The sequence below is a fragment of the Equus przewalskii genome, chromosome 19, assembly GCF_037783145.1.
Source record: "Equus przewalskii isolate Varuska chromosome 19, EquPr2, whole genome shotgun sequence".
Lineage (NCBI taxonomy): Eukaryota > Metazoa > Chordata > Mammalia > Perissodactyla > Equidae > Equus > Equus przewalskii.
The window spans coordinates 20,509,559-20,523,512 of NC_091849.1; the positions used below are offsets into that span (position 1 = coordinate 20,509,559).

The 13,954-nt window shown below is 39.8% G+C and overlaps 1 long non-coding RNA gene across 5 annotated transcripts in view; it reads left to right on the forward strand.

Moving 5' to 3' along the window:
* LOC103555097 (uncharacterized) overlaps positions 1-13,954 on the forward strand; it is a 363,041-nt gene that overhangs the window by 224,706 nt on the left and 124,381 nt on the right. For all 5 annotated transcript variants that reach the window (XR_011529647.1, XR_011529644.1, XR_011529643.1 and 2 more), the window contains one exon: positions 13,242-13,354. This is a non-coding gene — a long non-coding RNA (uncharacterized lncRNA). The remainder of the gene's footprint in view (positions 1-13,241; positions 13,355-13,954) is intronic.

A 13,954-nucleotide genomic window follows, 5' to 3' on the forward strand; every position in this document is an offset into this window, starting at 1 on the left:
GTTTAGCACTTGGGAATCCCAACGGAAGGTCTGGGTTGTTACCAGGGCTCCTTTTCCTTAGCAGGCAATGAACACCAATTTATGCTTGCCCAGCTCTATGAGACTGAAGTCAGCCCTGTGCAGCTTCTTAGTCTCTTGACTGTGATAGAATCAGCACATGGGTTAAAGAGGAGGCAAATACTGGGCTCCCTGCTCTCCACAGTCATGACCCTTAAGTCTTTGTGCCTTGCTTATCCTTTAATGCCTTCAAGCAGAGGCTATGTTAACAGTTCCCCTCCTCTGGTTATTTAGTTCTCTATTGGGAAGATTGGTCTGATCTAATCTAGTCCATTATATTGAGGTAGAAGTTGAAGTATGTTTTCTTTTCTTGGTGAGGAAGACTGTTGCTGAGCTAACATCCATGCCCATCTTCCTCTGTTTTTTTAATGTGGGATGCTGCCACAGCATGGCTTGACAAGCTATGCTAGTGCGAACCCTAGGCTGCCAAAGCAGAGTGCGTGAACTTAACCACTACGCCATCAGGCCAGCCCCTTGAAGTACTTCTTTAAGATGTTTTGATACCTTGGCACTATGTTTCAATAATTTCAAATGCCAGTTTGCTGTTAACCTGCTTCCTTTTGTTTATCAGAAGTTTTTGATCATTATTCGAAATTTTTTCTATGGCTCTAATAAACACCACAATGTCGTACCTTTGCATTTAAAGATAGAGTATAAATTTTACTTATATTATTTCATTTAATCCTCGCAACAGCCATACAATGTCAAACATTACAATTAAGTTCTCTGTGGAGACTTATCTGCAGTTGTAATTACTGAATAAATTGGGTCTGTATTCGTTTATGTCTAGTGAGTGAAATGAATATTCTGCAAAATATGGAAGTGATCATTTTGCTTGGATACACTGAGAGGATGGTGGTTCTCCCTTTAAAGATGAGAGGAGAGGAAATATTAGGAGAATTTAAGTTTTGGCAGGGTCAGTAACGAGTAGAGAAAGTTGGTACTGAATTGTGTTCCCAGAAGGGAGAGTTACTATGTCAGAGTGAAATTGTTATTGGACATTTTAAGGATGGGAAGAGGGAAGGAGAAGAAGACAGGGCGGTCTTAGGGGAGACCCTAAAAGTAGAAGCAGTTCTCTTCCCCCTTCCTATCCCCTCTCATCCCCCCAACTCCTCCTATTTATTGGGGGCTTAGAAAGTGCCAGGCACTGTGCTATCTTTGTATAAATATTCTTATTTAATCTTTAATCCTATAAGACGGTTACTATTATGGTCCCATTTTATAGCCTTGTCCATTTGTCAGGCAATGAAGTCATCCCCTGAAACGGAGCAAAGTGGTGAAACATAAAGTTGATTATGAGATCGGTGCAGATTATAAGGATCCTAGAGCTGAGTCTGAATGAGTGCTTCAGAATTTTAACCTGTGGACAACTGGCCGAGCACAGTGGAATTTTCGGAGGCTCATGTAGGCAGGAGAGTGCCGGCTGGCTGGAGTCGGGTTGGGAGGTGGAGAGAGGAGATTATAAGGGGACGAATGTTGGGGGCTAGTTCAGTAGCGCACTTTGCATACTAAAGTCCTCTACTGGAGTGGAACCAGCAGCAAGAGAAAGGTGAGGCTGGTGTGAGATTTCAAAGCTAGAAAGGTCAGGCCTTGGTGACTGTGAAGATGTGAAAGGCAAAAGAGAGGATGTCAGAAGGAAAGTTTCAAGCCTGGGGACAGAGGACTCCCTCCCTGCTCTTTCCTGCATCTGTCCTTCCTGCACCACTCTCCTAACTCACTGGGTGACCACCTCCTGTCCTTCAAGACTCTATTCAAAGTTTCTTAGCCAGGCCTTTCCTGCCACTCCTCTCTCTTCCTCTTCCCACCCTGGGAGGTGGCCCTTCCTTCCTATTTCAGCTTTCTATTAAAGGTGTACTTCCACTATACTAGTGTGATTCTTTTATTCCCTACCCCCCAACTCTCCTTTCTTCTTTGCTCTTTTCTTTAAAAAAATTTTTTTTGTTTTTACATATATACTTAGCATGACATTAAGCTTTTTTGGCTGCAGGAACTGTGATTTCTTTTGGATTTTATTGCTGTTACTTAACACTATGTCTGACATCTATTATATGCTGGATAAGTGAATAAATAAATGGGAAATCATGGTGCTAGTGCCAGAAATAGGTATAAATAAACAAAGCTCACAGCAACACAGAATGGAAGTCAACTGTAATTGATTTGTCAAGTGGTGTTCCTCCTTTTTGCATTTTTACAAAAGATTCTACATGGCTTTCAGTATATTTCACCTATGAGCACTCCACTGAATAATAGTCAACTCCACAAACTGTGTATTTTGAGACAATAAGAACCAAGAAAAAGAAAATCACCAAAATAATGTGACACTGTAATATTATTGATGGGTTCTTCTATTCCCTAGGTTAACTTCCATTTCTTTTGACAATAAAGTTTACCACTTGTCGTTCAAATTTCTGCTGGATAAAGGTTCCGACGAAGTATAAAATGCCCAAATATTGGCCAGTAGAAGGAGGGAAAGGAAACACTTTCCAGAATGAGTCATTTACTTCATGGGGTTGAATGTAATAAAGTCCTAGGGAATCACTGCCGGTTCTGGAAAGCAGACAAAATGGGATTGCTCAGAGCATGGAATTTAAGAGAGAAACTGTGGAACGAAGGTGTAACAAAATTCATTAATTTCGATCTAGACTGAGAATTTTTATAGGAGGAAAGAAATGCCATTAAAAACAACTTGCCACCTTGTCTCAAATCCAGCATTATGTGCTGAAAAGTTATGGCGCTGTGGTCATTAGCTGGCAGGCGAGGTTTCCCAGCAGGTTCGTCTGGTGGCAGGAAAATCACACAGCCATAATTGCAGCATTTTTAGCCATCTCTTGAAGGAGATTCTCATTCTCGGCTCTGTGTTGAGTTATTCGTCTCTCTCTAATAATGCAGGAAGCTTACCATGTGCTTAGTAATTTTTAAGCTCCTGGGACCAGGCTGGAATTGATTTCATTTGCAGTTTGCCCAGTGACAAGCACCCTTTTGAAGAAAAATACAGTCACGTGCTGCGTAACAATGTTTTGGTCAATAACGGACTGCATAATGCAATGGTGGTCCAATGGGATTAGTACCATAAAACCTGGGTGTATAGTAGGCTATACCGTCTAGGTTTGTGCAAGATACATTCTGATTGTCACACAAGGACAAAATTGCCCAACAACACATTTCCTAGAATGTATCCCCTTCGTTAAGTGACACATGAGTGTATTCACTATAATTTTTATTAGTTCATGACCGATTATAAATCAAAGTTATGAAAAGCGTTTAAGCAGCTTTCCCCAATCCCTGGGATTCATAGCTCTCGGAGTTATCATTTGAACAAAGGTGGTAGCTGGACCCCAGTGCTACTCTGGGATGGTGGGCTTATGGAAACTTAGCCTTTCTCTTCCATCTCTCTTTAAAATGTGATCTTGTTATAAGACAAGAGAGAGAAGACTTTTCAGTTTAAATCCCTTCTTTTCCCTTAGGTAGGGCTCTGAATTTTAGATTTCAGGGATGAATAGGTAACCCCAGTGAGTGATTTGAGACTACAGTACATAAAAATGTGTCAATAGTTCAGGATGACTGATAGCTCATCTTGTAACCAAAGCCACCTGCAATTTTTTATAGTCCTGCAGCATGAGCCATCTTGAACAGATAATCAATTCTATTGCACAAACAGTCACTTCTGTTCACCAAGAAGGCCTGCTTTCTCTCGCCAAGCAGGACTATAAAAAAATCCAAATTATCAAAGCTTCTGAAATACTGGGAGCATTTGTAAAACTAGCCTTTTGCATCTCCTCTCTATACCTTGCCGCTCTCATCTGTTACGAGTTAAAGAGCAGTGAGACCATTTATGCTGCTATAACACTAATCTGTGTTATAGTGAGAACTTCAATGACATGTTCATATGCATATATGCAGACACACACTCATGCGCACGAATATTTTAGTAAAAAAGTATCATTTCTTACCAAGTTTTTGCCTAGAATATTTGTTTTCTTTTTTTTTTGTGAGAAGGATTGACCCTGAGCAAACGTCCATCGCCAGTCTTCCTCTTTTTGCTTGAGGAAGATTGTCACTGAGCTAACATCTGTGCCAATCTTCCTCTATTTAATGTGGGATGCTGCCACAGCGTGGCTTGACGAGCTATGCTAGGTCTGCACCTGGGATCCAAACCTGTGAACCCCACACTGCCAAAGCAGACCACATGAACCCAACACTATGCCACCTGGCTGGCCCCCCAGAATTTTGATCTTTAAATAAATTTTCTCCTAATCCTTTATTTTTCTTTTCAAGTATCATATTGCATTGCCGTAACAGCCTATCGACAGCAAGAATTCATTTTTCCTCAGCTACTTTCTGCATTGCATTGAATTAAAAATTGTTAGTTTGAATTTGAAATCTGAATTTCATGAGATAGTCACTAAAAATATCCTTGCGAATTAAAGTTTTTGATTAAAGCAGGTGATGTACAGATAAACAGTTCATATATTTTTCCTCGTCCCTTGAAACGCCATTATACTGCAGAATTCGTGGCACTAGGTTTCTTACTCGCTTCTTCAATGCGGTATACACAATGTCATATTTGCCATGAAATAGGTAACAGTATTCAAATAGAAATTAAGTCATTCGGTTATTCCACAAATATCCGTTGAGCTTTGAATAGGTGACAGGCCCTGGCTTTAGGTGTTAGGGCTGAGGATGCAGTGTTGAACCGGATGGTTCAGGTCCCATCCCCAGGAGCTGACATTTAAAAATTTAGGTCATCACTTAGGTCTAATGGCTCCATGTCTAAAATTCTCTTTGTAGTAGTTGGGCCACTAAAATAATGACTTTAAAGGAACCCCTAAAATCTTAGGATTTCACAAAGAAGGGAAAAAATCAGTAATGAATGATTCTGGCTTTTTAGTCATAAAAGAATATTTTCCTTTCTGAATTTCAACTTGAGACATGGTTGTTAGTGGTTAAACCCAGGCACTTTCGTAGTGGAGAACAAAGTCAAATCCAATGGGTCGTATCCTGTCCAGTTTGTAGCAGAGCTTAGAAACCATAAAGAACTCTCTTATTTAGAATTCTCTGACAAATTCCAGGTTGAAAGTCAGCTTGGGGGCACAGTTTTTTTTCCTTCATATTATCTGGCCCCTAAAAGGACCCTTCGATGACCTAGCTAACTGCTGTCACATTCTGAACTCAAGTCACCGTTTTCAGGTGCCATGATAGACTAATTGTGCTTCAGTTTCCTGGTCCCTGCTGCCTTTTCAGTGCATCTGTAAGGTCAAATTGATTAATAATACTAAGATATTATTTGGCTTTTTCATCCTCTGTCTCTCGCAATTGCATAGTTAAGTTTTTCAGTGTACGTTTGGAACCTCTGCATAACTCAGTGAATCAATATTTCCTATCTGATCGATGATTGCTGTTACAAACGGTGCAGGGGTAAAGATCACGTGCTAAATCAGAGGATTTTAACAGGGCATGAAAAGTTCACTGATAGGGGTTCAGATTCCTATAGAAACCACCAGTTGTTAAGTTTTGGTGTAGTATCAGGGAAATAATATCCAAAATTATCTGAAAAGGCTGTTACATTATTCCTCTGTTTTCCAACTACATATCTGTGTGAGAATGGGTTTTCTTATATACTTCAACCAAAATAAGATATTGCAACAGATTGAATGGAATAGATAGGAGACTCCAGCTGTCTTCTGTTAAACTAGACATGAAAAATTTGGCAACAATGTAAAACAATGCCATTATTCTTGCTACATTTTTGGGGAAAATCTGATTGTTTATAAAAATTTATCATTTACGTTAACGGTACTGGGTGTTTTGATTGTTTTAGTGAATTAATAAATATTAAACATTAGTTTTTGTTTGTAACATGGTGAATATTGATAGATATAACCTACATAAGAGAAAGCTCTTTAGAGTCCTTGGTCTTTTTTTTTGTGAGGAAGATTGGCCCTGAGCTAACATCTCTGCCAGTCTTCCTCTATTTTGTGTGTGGGAAGCCGCCACAGCACAGCTTCCTGAGCGGTTTGTAGGTCTGGGCCTGGGATCTGCACCTGCGAACGCTTGCCCTCTGAAGCCGAGTGCATGAACTTAACCACTACACCACTGGGCCGGCCCCCTCCGTCATTTTTAAGATTCAAAAGGGGTCTTGATATTAACCAATTTAAGAGCCACTGATCTAAAGGAATGAGTTAGCAACTCAAGTGTAGAGTGAGAATTTGTAGCAGTTACATTCCCTGGGATCCAGGATCTGCTCCTAGTTCTCATTTTGAAGCAGTGTCAGGACGTTTAGATAGTCTCCTGAATGGTTTGGGGCTTTCCATTCTGTGTGTGATTACAGAGGTTGAAGACAGAAAGCCTGTACAGTAATTTAGTCAATAGAGTTCATTTTTAATCTCCAATCTCTTGTGTCCCAAAGTCATGAAATCCTCTAGGACCACTTAAGAGTTTCAGACTACAGCTACTGAAGATGGAGCATTTTACGAGGGCTTCGTGACATTTATTCTTGGAGATGCAGCTCGCAGCTCCGCATGCTAAAAGAAAATCAAAACTGCATGTCTGAAACATCTCCATCATCCATTTGGAAGTGAAGAATTCTGCCTGCTCTCCTTCCATCCTTGCAGGAAGCTACACCCAGCTCGCTGCTCAGTCTGGACTTGTTCTCAAGGTCACCTATGTAATTTTTTTCAAAGCCTCACTGTCCTTAGTATTCTCAGAGATAATAGCACCGGGCCCATCAGTCATCATTTCCTCATCCTCAATTTTCCTTTTCGCTTCCTGCAATTTTAATCCCAAGCCCCTGCAATTCCTTTCCATGGAGGCTTAAGTGGCCCCATTTACAGCCAATTTTCGGCTAATATTTGATGCATTCTTTTAAAATAAACCAAATAGTCCTCACTCTGCAGGCTTTGTACCGTTGGACTTAATAAAATCAAAGACTTGATAGTGGGCTTTAAACTGATGTGTTTTTTTTGTTTGTTTGTTTCATGATTTTTAAAGAAAAATAGAGACCTTTAGAAATAGGAGGTAGATATTTGTTCCTGATGGGTCAATTTCAGAATCTGGGGCTGTCATTAATAAAGGGAAAGAAATCGCTCTTTCATCTGTGTTGCGCGTTGCACCAATTCTTATAGAGGAGAGAGAGGGGAGGGGAGATGGGTAAAGAAACCATAGATTTTTCTGGGGGCTGTTTCCTTCTAACCTTCTTTGGGGATGCCTTATCTCTGGCCCCTTCTGTAAGCTGATCCAGCTCATGTCGGCCTGACACATGAACCATGCAAAGCTTCTTTTTAAAGAGATTTTAATTCCTGCTTGACAGGCTAGGCTGAAGCCCATGAGTGACAATAGATGTTTTTTTTTTTTTTAAACAAGAGTGAAAGCCACAGTGCACCTGGTTTTCCATAACACAAGACATACTTTTTTTTTTCTAGAAAAGAAAAAAAAAAAAACCAGTTTAAAAAAAGCTAAATCTTAAGTAATAAGACAGCTGAGTTTGCTAGGCGTCATGTCTTAAGAAAAGAGTGCCACCATTTTTGGCCTGCCTGAAGGCTGTTTTTGTCCCTAATCTGTTTTAAATCTTTTAAGGGTTTTATCATTTTTTTCCGCCTTTCCATAAAATTAACTCATTTCTTTAATATATTTTTTATCCTAGTCTGAAATTTCATCCTTAATTATCCCCCACGTGGAGAAGTATCAAAGTATCACGTATCATAAGATAAATGACGTTTTTGGACCCAAGATATTTGGGTAAACTGACCATGTCCAATGTCTTGAGGGGAAAAGCTAGAAACTGGGATCATCCTTAAGGATTGCATGAGTCCAAATCTAGAAAAACAGTGAAATGATTTAGGAGTTGCCTGAATGTCGTCTTTGCAGATATAAAATGAGCTCCGTTTTATTTATGACCATAGCAAATTTCAAACAGCTTTCATTTCCCCTGGTATTATGCATTGCAAGCCGTGGTAAGGTCTGAAAGTAATAATGAAAGCTCTGATAATGGACTTAGTGCTGGCGGCGCCATGACAAGGCTGGTGACGAGAGGGGAGCTGTCATCTATTAACTGAACACTGGGTGCCAGGCCTCCTCTTCAGGACTCTACGTACTTTTTTCTCTAATTTGCATATCAGCTCTCAGAACTGGTTGTTGTCATCTCTGTTTTACAGATGACAAACAGGAGAAACTAGGACACCAAAAGTTGGAATGACCTGCTTCATATGATGCTCGTGTAAGCTTGGTGCCAGAGCTGGTACCATGTTGCACAAAGTTGGTTTAATCAGCTTTTTGACGGCACCTCCCTATTTACATCAAGGGAAGAAGAGCCACTTTAACTGTATAGCACAGCCCCATTTACATAATATTTTCACAGCACTATCTTGAGCCTTGCAGTATACTTATGAGGTAGGTGGTCTTATTATCCCCGTTCTGCATTTCTTCCTATCCGTGATACTGTGGTGATTGATGCTAATTATGATGACTGGGAGGAATTGTAGAATACTAAAGTAAGGAACGGTTTCTGGTTACGTGAACTATGTTTATAGCATTTGAGTAAGTGTTTTATTAATGTTCCTGTGGAAGAGATTGTTCTCTTCTCGTTATTTAAAATAGAGTTGTGAGCCTGGCCCCGTGGCCGAGTGGTTAAGTTTGTGTGCTCTGCTTTGGTGGCCCAGGGTTTCGCTGGTTTGGATTCTGGGCGTGGACCTACTACCGCTCGTCAAGCCATGCTGAGGTGGCGTCCCACACAGCAGAACCAGAAGGACCTACACTAGAATATACAACTATATACTGGGGGGCCTTAGGGAGAAGAAGGAAAAAACAAAATAGACTTGCTACGTTCGTGGGTATAAGTTTTTCTCAGGGCTGGCAGCACTGGCTGTTTCTCAGTGGACATGTTTTCAAACTGTATGTTAGTTTCTTGGAAAACATTTCAAAAGTAGCTTACCGTGCAGGAAAGTCAGGAACCGAAGGGTGAGACTGTGCTTTGCTACTAATTAGTTCTGTGACTTTGAGCAAGGCCTGTGACCTTTCTGGGCCCCACTTTCCCCATCTTAACTATATAAGGGGTTGGGGTGTTCAGTAAAGATTTCCTAGAATTTCTTTTATGTGTTTTGAAAAAGTTAGTGACAGCTGGTTCTTGAAATTTTTATTACTCAGTAATATAATACTTATTATATGTCAGTTATTTTCATTGTAAATATGCAAACAATTGTGTGACTTACACACATTGAAAAACAGATGGGGGGCCATTGGAGGACAACGTTGAACTTCATTATCTGCTATGTCTAGGGGATGAGGGGCTGTGTTGATGTATTTAGTGTTAGGGCCTGGATTGTGTTTTTATCATGTGTGGATTATCAAAGCTCAAAATTTGGTCTTGCTTGCTTGCCTGCGTCCTTCCTTCCTTAATAATTTAGTCAAAAAGCCATTAAGTGAGACTGCGCAGGGATGTCCAACAGGCAAGTATATTGAAGATAATGGGAGACAGACTCTTATGTCAGAGGAGAAAGCTACAAATATAAAAAAGGAAAGCTAGGGAATGAGTCCTGTGCTGTAGGTTGGAATTTGAGTTATCAGTGTGAACTCACAGATTTCAATATGTAGAAATTACATATGTAGAAATAAATATAATGTAAAGTATATGCATATATATGAATATGTACATATACATACGTACACACATGCACAACACACCCATTTCCTAACCTTGCTCACTGAGAGGGCCACGATACTGTGACAGCCAAGTGAATATGAGCACGCGTATTGTCCAGATCTTAGTTTCTAAATACCAGTCTTTGCTAAAAGGAACCAGAGATCTTTGAAAAAATGTCTGATTCTAGGGCTAGGGCAGGGAAGGTACCAAATTAGTGCCTTTTATTTTTGAGGAAGATTAGCCCTGAGCTAATATCTGCCACCAATCCTCCTCTTTTTGCTGAGGAAGACTGGCTCTGAGCTAACATCCGTGCCCATCTTCCTCTACTTTATATGTGGGATGCCTGCCACAGCATGGCTTGACAAATGACGCCTGGGTCCGCACCCGGGATCCGAACCAGTGAATCCCAGGCCACCAAAGCAGAAAATGCAAACTTAACCGCTGCGCCACCGGGCTGGCCCCTCAAATGAGCTTTGAATATCTTGTTGTGCCAGAAAATACAGAAGTTCTCAAAGCATGTTGGGAAGATACCAGAAGAACACAGCAGCCAGCTTGAAAGGATCCCATTAGGCAAACCTAGGACAACTTGAGCATCAAGATAATAATGAGAGTTACTGATTATATCCCACTGAACAACCTAGGGATTCACAGGTTCATACTGATATAAATAAGTGCGTAAGTGGGGAGAAGAGAAAGGTCTTCCTTAAAATAGAATGCTGTCTGATAAATAGAAAAAAGGCTAAGATTAGAAAGATGGCAGTTTGGCAATTGTGCTAAGAATTCAGGTAAGAAACATCAATGGATGTTAAAAGTAGTGAGTGAAAGTTGGATGAGGATCAGGATATTTAGATCACCTCGACATATCTGTCCACAAATCCTTATTAATTATAAAGGGCAGAACTGAACTCTCCTGGAGAGACTTGAAGGTTTGACCTTTCTCAAGTGATCAAAGTTACCATCACCATTGATGGCACAAACTCACATCACCTGTCACTTGATGGGATGCAGTGAGAACACAGCATCATTTCCCAAAAATGTAACCCTTGAATCTTCCCATGAGAAAACCTCACTAATCCCAGTTTAGGGGCATTCTACAAAATAATTAACCAGCCATCTTTAATAATTGAAGGGTGATGAAGGTCAAAGAGGAGCTGGGTACCGCTCCAGACTGCAGGAGACCGAAGAGAGGGGACAGCTCAGTACAAAGTGTGATCCTGGAATGGGTTCTTTGGCTAGAAAGAACGTTATTGGGGCAGTTGGCCCAATGTGAATGGGGTTTCTTGGTGAAGGGTATATAGGAGTTCCTTCAACAGTTCAGACTTTTCTTCTGCTTTGAAATGTTTTTGATATAAAGATTAAAAGAAATTATTAATACAGAAATGCTTAGCGTATAGTTTTTACTTTGTTGTACAAAGTTAAAAGGAATAGTTTCTGAATTCTATTTTATTTGTGATTTGCCTAAGAATCTTAGAGGCTATCATCATTTTGATCAGACTTTTAGTTTTGAATTTTTGTGAAGTTGTATGGAGAAGAATATAGTTTCACGAAATCAGGCCTTTTCTGGACACGTGGTAAGGTTTATGTACCTGCACAAATTCACTCAAATTTGACTGAGAGGAGAATCAGAAACTTAGAGTTTCTTAGAGTCAACACTATGAATATCATGATGATGGTGAGGCGTTTTAGATTAACGGGATTATGAGTGGGTGTTCTAGAGTCAGACTGCCTCGGCTTAAATCCCACCTCTGCCACTTACCGGCTGTGTGACATTAAGCAAATGAACTAACCTCTCTGTTTCTCGTCCTGTCAGTAACTTAGCTAGTAATGTACCTATGTTATGGAGTTATTGTGACGACTGTGTGATTAGTACCAGTGAAGTGCTTAGGAGGGTATTTAGGGTAGAGTAAATGCTGTGTAAGGGCTTTGTTGTTGTTATTGCTACTGTTGCCTCCACTCCACATCGTATATAGATATAGATAGTAGTGTAGATACATAGTAGTATAGATACTACTCCACAGTATCTATAATTTATGTAAAGACTAGTGAAGCTGGGTAAAAGAAATTCTATTTGGTAGTTGGAAATTTGATCCCTCCTCACAACCTGATGATAGGAAGACAGTAATGCCATTGATTTTGAATACTACCCTGTGTACCGATCCTTTTCTATGCTTCTCTTATCCCCAAAGCCAGCCCCTACCCTTAGCACCTCTTAGGATTTCTTTACTGTTTTATAAGGGGAGAGGCACGCGTTTTACATGTTCAGGAAGAACAGTGGAACTGAAGACAGAATCAATGCAAAATACAAGGGAAACAAGACTGGAGGATCAGAGAATCAAGATCCAAAGAAAAATGTTTACTTTGGCAGAAATATCTAGGAAATGTATTGACTGCGGGTCTGATTTCAAGTTCACATACTGAATCTCAACATGTTTACATATTTACAGATGTAAGTAAATTGATGCACCAGAAGGGGCTAGGAAACACTGGATATCCCCGAATGGAGGGGGCTGTGCTGCCAGTCTGTGTTGTCCGTGGGGGACTCGGCATATCCTTCCACCTGAAGCAGGCGCTCAAGGACTCCCTGTCCCCAAAGGGCTTCCGGTCAAGCTCACGACATACCACACATAATACTTAGAGAACATTCAGCCTTAAGTATTTTTATTTATTTATACTCTGCTCTTTTCCTAAAAGGGTTTGAGGAAACAAATCCAATTGTGTATTACCCAAATAAGTACTAAATTATCCAGGATAGACCAGCATTATGAAAGTGCAAAATGAAAGAAGAGCCCAATTGGCAGAGTGAGAGGAGAGAGAGATTTCAACCAGCGCCTAGAGGAATGGGTGATGAGTGACAAATCAGAGGAAGGAAATAGATTGGCAATGGAAGACGCGAAGGGCTTCATAGAATGGATGTTTTCTTTTTTCATTGCTATGGAATTTCAGAACTGGAAGCACATTTGTGGTTGATTAGCAAACTGAGTCATGGGAGAGCTTGAGAAACATCTCAACATATAGCACATTAGTTGCAGCTCTGTTAAGAGACCCAGGTTCCCTCTCCTTGACAAGGTGTCTTTTCTTTATATCATCCTGACTATGATATTTTGAATTTCGGATGGCAATTGGATATTTTGAGAAACACTAGCAATTGAATGGGAATAAATAACCTAGAATTCCTCATACCATCTAACCTTTATGAGTCTTTCATGCAGTTGAGTACCTGGACGAATGTCTAGGCAGTCTGTGTGGTAATTAAGAACTCAGAACCCAGAGGCAAAATCCTTGGGTTTGAATCCTGGCTCTGCTATTCACGAGCTGCTCCATTTTCTTCATCTGTCAAATACTGTTGGGATAAGAAACTAATGAGGTTATATAGAAAAAAATATCTGCAACATAGGAAGCTTTCAAAAAATGCTAACTGGTATCTGTCTAATGAATAGAAATCAGAAACTTTAGTACTTTTTGAAGACTTGATGTATTTACATGATTCAGTAGCAACCATACATATTTCTTTCACACCGCGTTCTAATAAATCGTTGACTTTTGTCCACAGGTAAAATCATCTGTTGGAGTTATTCCATTATCCTCATCCTGTGGAGATCTTGATTTGGAAATTCTTGACAAAATCTACAGTGTCTGACTTACTATCAATGTTACCAACTGAAGGTAAAAGCTAATTTTATTCATTTAAATAGGAATTACTAACTATTGAAGCATGGAAATTAAAAATGATTGATGTGTCTTGAGATCTAGAACACATCAAATAGACTTCTGATATCTTAATGTTGAAAAAAATTATGAAAACCAATAAAATTGCAATGAATAAGGAAAAAACTTGTTTTCCCTTTAGGTTATGAAAAGCGTCATAAAAATCATCTTCATATCAATTTTTGAGTTCTGCAATACCTAGTTGTTGAAATAATATTGTAAAATAAGAGGAAATGACAAATGCCAAGAAGCAGCTTGCTATGGGACTGAAGCAACTGATAAAGCAAATAGGAAAGACTAAAAAAGGATTCAGACATTGCTGAAAACAGCAGGAGGTGAGCTTTGAGCCCCTCACACTCTAGTCGAAGGATCCAGAAGGTTTGACAGAGGAGAAAATATCTTCTGAGACCTCCTGTTCATTTTGTGCCTAAGTATGTTGTTTTGTAGTTAAACCTGGATGTTGATTAAACAAACAAACAAAAACGTGTGGGAAACTTCCAATAATCAGCTTATTTTCCAGTCATTTCTCTCTCCTGTTCTCTGTAGAGGTTGTTCTAA